Genomic DNA, 5000 nt, shown 5'->3' on the forward strand with positions numbered 1-5000 from the left:
GTAGATAAAAAAATATGTGCATGTCTATGAAGCTGTAGAGAAGCCTTGTTTTTTTTTTTTTCCCCCAGGTTTTATTTACTTACTTTTTATTTTGCATGTTCTGAAATATAGCTTATGTTTTCGTTGCCCTAGGGCAACGTTCTGCGATAAGGGGTAGATTTTAAGAGGCTTTCTTGACAGTGTGTTAGTATATTATTGCATGTACTTTTGCACATTGTAAGCACAATGTTTTTTAAATTATTTTCTAATTTAATTTAACGCATTTTGGCAGAAAATGGACACAAGATTTCCTATGGGAGTAAAACTCAGGATCAGCATGTTAGGGATATCCCATCAGACAGTGAGATAGACTGCAGTGACAGTGAGGAGGAGTGGAATGCAGAGAAAGGTTTGAGCAGAAGTGAAAGTAGGTTTTAAAATATTGCTTCTCTGGTTGTCATTGAACTCATTTGCATAAACAAATCAAATGTGTTGATAAATTTTTAGATGTCATTCAAATGAAATAAAGGTGTGTGCAGCAGACAGGGTATCCAATACAGTCATGTAAGCTTTAGTTGTGATTGATGTATTTTTGTTGACGTATATGTATATATATTTATAGACGATCAATACACCAGTGATGAAGAGGAACATGACGATGACAGTCTGCCTGAAGATGACAGTAGTTCTTCCAAGACCCCTCGATGGAAAACATGTCACACCATTACCTCTCCTGTGCAAGCCACTTAACCTTACTGTTCAAGAACTTGAACAGTTCTTTGCCACTGTGCTCCATATGTCAATATTTGGTCTTCCAGCTACTCGCATGTTCTGGAGCCATAGTAGCCACATTGCACTGTTGCTGATGTTATGCCTCTTGCACGATGGGAAGCCATCAAAAATTTTGTTACTTTGCATTGCTCTCTGAGCATTGTATTATGATCTATGAAGACATAATTTTCTCTGTGGTTTTGTATCAGTGTTGCACAACTTTGCCCTTAGGCAACAAAAGATCATTTGGAGAGGGGGGCGGTGAAATAAATATGTACATACATAATCAATAAAATGTCCCAAAATTAACCAATAAGTGATGTGGAATAATTTCTTATCATGTACCATCAAATTGTGTGCGGTAGAGGGTTAATGTAAATGCGGCCGCCCGCTGCGCTACATGTAAATGCGGCCGCCCCCAGGTCAACTAGGTCCGAACGGGCCCGCCTGATCAACTAGACCTCAATCGGGCCGGCAGGTCCCTGAATGTAAACGAGGCCGCCCACTGCGGTACTTGTGAATGCGGCCGCCCGGTCAACTAGGTGCGAACGGGCCCGCCCGATCAACCAGGTGCGAATGGCCCCGCCCGATCAACTAGGTGTGAACGGGCCCGCCTGATCAACTAGGTGTGAATGGGGCCGCCGGGTCCACTTAATGTAAATGAGGCCGCCAGCTCAACTAAGTGTAGACGGGGCCGCCTGGCCAATTAGGCGTTAATGGGGCTGCCGGGGAGGCTTCCCTCTGCCCGGGCTGGAGGCCCCGCAGTGGCCATTCGCCTCTGGGACATATTGGCAGAGTCCGCGGCCTATGCGTAGGCCCCGGGCGGAGGCTGACCCTTGTCGCCCTTGTCCTAGGCTCGGAGCTATGGTCGCCCCGTCTGGCCTTCGCTTATGGTTCGGAGCTATGGTCGCCCCGTCTGGCCTATGCTTAGGGTTTGGAGCTAGGGTCGTGTTGGAAACGTTTTCCTCTGTCGAAGCAGAGACCGGGAGACGTTGGCATATCTCTCCGGCCGAAGTTCCTCTTTACTGAGAACTCGCCAATGCGCCGCTGTAGTCATCCAAGTCTGACTAAGACTCAGCTCGGCGCAGCTTATACGTTTCAAGGGGGGAGGGATACACAGAGGTGGAGACAAACTAAACAAAGCACAGCATGTTCCAGGAATCAGCCTGGAAGTTCCCCAGCCCTGATTTCATCAGCATAACACTGCTTTCAAATGCCTCTCCAGGTGCTAACCCTAATTAGCATGATAGTATCACCCAGACCTTCACATTACCATAGCGACAAAGGCACGGCCTGGCCTTGAGATTAGCATTCACCTTTACTTTGGGCCCCCACCCGGTGATCAGGAAGCTCACAGAGATGAAATGTCAATGTCTCAGACTCCTGGGCCCCCAGACTTGATCTTATTACAAATGTCCCCATCTTTACCCCCAACTGCAAATCCAATCTGCCTATCTCTCTCAGTTCATATACTGTCATGTTGGAAGCTAGACTGAACAATTTATAAATTTCGTCACTGCGGCCTATGCGTAGGCCCGGGCGGAGGCTGACCCTTGTCGCCCTTGTCCTAGGCTCGGAGCTATGGTCGCCCCGTCTGGCCTACGCTTATGGTTCGGGCTATGGTCGCCCGTCTGGCCTATGCTTATGGTTTGGAGCTAGGGTCGTGTTGGAAACGTTTTCCTCTGTCGAAGCAGAGACCGGGAGACCGTTGGCATATCTCTCCGGCCGAAGTTCCCTCTTTACTGAGAACTCGCCAATGCGCCGCTGTAGTCATCCAAGTCTGACTAAGACTCAGCTCGGCGCAGCTTATACGTTTCAAGGGGGAGGGATACACAGAGGTGGAGACAAACTAAACAAAGCACAGCATGTTCCAGGAATCAGCCTGGAAGTTCCCCAGCCCTGATTTCATCAGCATAACACTGCCTTTCAAATGCCTCTCCAGGTGCTAACCCTAATTAGCATGATAGTATCACCCAGACCTTCACATTACCATAGCGACAAAGGCACGGCCTGGCCTTGAGATTAGCATTCACCTTACTTTGGGCCACCGGTGATCAGGAAGCTCACAGAGATGAAATGTCAATGTCTCAGACTCCTGGGCCCCCAGACTTGATCTTATTACAAATGTCCCCATCTTTACCCCCAACTGCAAATCCAATCTGCCTATCTCTCTCAGTTCATATACTGTCATGTTGGAAGCTAGACTGAACAATTTATAAATTTCGTCACTGCGGCCTATGCGTAGGCCCCGGGCGGAGGCTGACCCTTGTCGCCCTTGTCCTAGGCTCGGAGCTATGGTCGCCCCGTCTGGCCTACGCTTATGGTTCGGAGCTATGGTCGCCCCGTCTGGCCTATGCTTAGGGTTTGGAGCTAGGGTCGTGTGGAAACGTTTTCCTCTGTCGAAGCAGAGACCGGGAGACGTTGGCATATCTCTCCGGCCGAAGTTCCTCTTTACTGAGAACTCGCCAATGCGCCGCTGTAGTCATCCAAGTCTGACTAAGACTCAGCTCGGCGCAGCTTATACGTTTCAAGGGGGGAGGGATACACAGAGGTGGAGACAAACTAAACAAAGCACAGCATGTTCCAGGAATCAGCCTGGAAGTTCCCCAGCCCTGATTTCATCAGCATAACACTGCCTTTCAAATGCCTCTCCAGGTGCTAACCCTAATTAGCATGATAGTATCACCCAGACCTTCACATTACCATAGCGACAAAGGCACGGCCTGGCCTTGAGATTAGCATTCACCTTTACTTTGGGCCCCCACCCTGTGATCAGGAAGCTCACAGAGATGAAATGTCAATGTCTCAGACTCCTGGGCCCCCAGACTTGATCTTATTACAAATGTCCCCATCTTTACCCCCAACTGCAAATCCAATCTGCCTATCTCTCTCAGTTCATATACTGTCATGTTGGAAGCTAGACTGAACAATTTATAAATTTCGTCACTGCGGCCTATGCGTAGGCCCCGGGCGGAGGCTGACCCTTGTCGCCCTTGTCCTAGGCTCGGAGCTATGGTCGCCCCGTCTGGCCTCCGCTTATGGTTCGGAGCTATGGTCGCCCCGTCTGGCCTATGCTTAGGGTTTGGAGGCTAGGGTCGTGTTGGAAACGTTTTCCTCTGTCGAAGCAGAGACCGGGAGACGTTGGCATATCTCTCCGGCCGAAGTTCCTCTTTACTGAGAACTCGCCAATGCGCCGCTGTAGTCATCCAAGTCTGACTAAGACTCAGCTCGGCGCAGCTTATACGTTTCAAGGGGGAGGGATACACAGAGGTGGAGACAAACTAAACAAAGCACAGCATGTTCCAGGAATCAGCCTGGAAGTTCCCCAGCCCTGATTTCATCAGCATAACACTGCCTTTCAAATGCCTCTCCAGGTGCTAACCCTAATTAGCATGATAGTATCACCCAGACCTTCACATTACCATAGCGACAAAGGCACGGCCTGGCCTTGAGATTAGCATTCACCTTTACTTTGGGCCCCCACCCGGTGATCAGGAAGCTCACAGAGATGAAATGTCAATGTCTCAGACTCCTGGGCCCCCAGACTTGATCTTATTACAAATGTCCCCATCTTTACCCCCAACTGCAAATCCAATCTGCCTATCTCTCTCAGTTCATATACTGTCATGTTGGAAGCTAGACTGAACAATTTATAAATTTCGTCACTGCGGCCTATGCGTAGGCCCCGGGCGGAGGCTGACCCTTGTCGCCCTTGTCCTAGGCTCGGAGCTATGGTCGCCCCGTCTGGCCTACGCTTATGGTTCGGAGCTATGGTCGCCCCGTCTGGCCTATGCTTAGGGTTTGGAGCTAGGGTCGTGTTGGAAACGTTTCCTCTGTCGAAGCAGAGACCGGGAGACGTTGGCATATCTCTCCGGCCGAAGTTCCTCTTTACTGAGAACTCGCCAATGCGCCGCTGTAGTCATCCAAGTCTGACTAAGACTCAGCTCGGCGCAGCTTATACGTTTCAAGGGGGGAGGGATACACAGAGGTGGAGACAAACTAAACAAAGCACAGCATGTTCCAGGAATCAGCCTGGAAGTTCCCCAGCCCTGATTTCATCAGCATAACATGCCTTTCAAATGCCTCTCCAGGTGCTAACCCTAATTAGCATGATAGTATCACCCAGACCTTCACATTACCATAGCGACAAAGGCACGGCCTGGCCTTGAGATTAGCATTCACCTTTACTTTGGGCCCCACCCGGTGATCAGGAAGCTCACAGAGATGAAATGTCAATGTCTCAGACTCCT

Source organism: Paramormyrops kingsleyae, unplaced genomic scaffold (genome assembly GCF_048594095.1).
Source record: "Paramormyrops kingsleyae isolate MSU_618 unplaced genomic scaffold, PKINGS_0.4 ups32, whole genome shotgun sequence".
Lineage (NCBI taxonomy): Eukaryota > Metazoa > Chordata > Actinopteri > Osteoglossiformes > Mormyridae > Paramormyrops > Paramormyrops kingsleyae.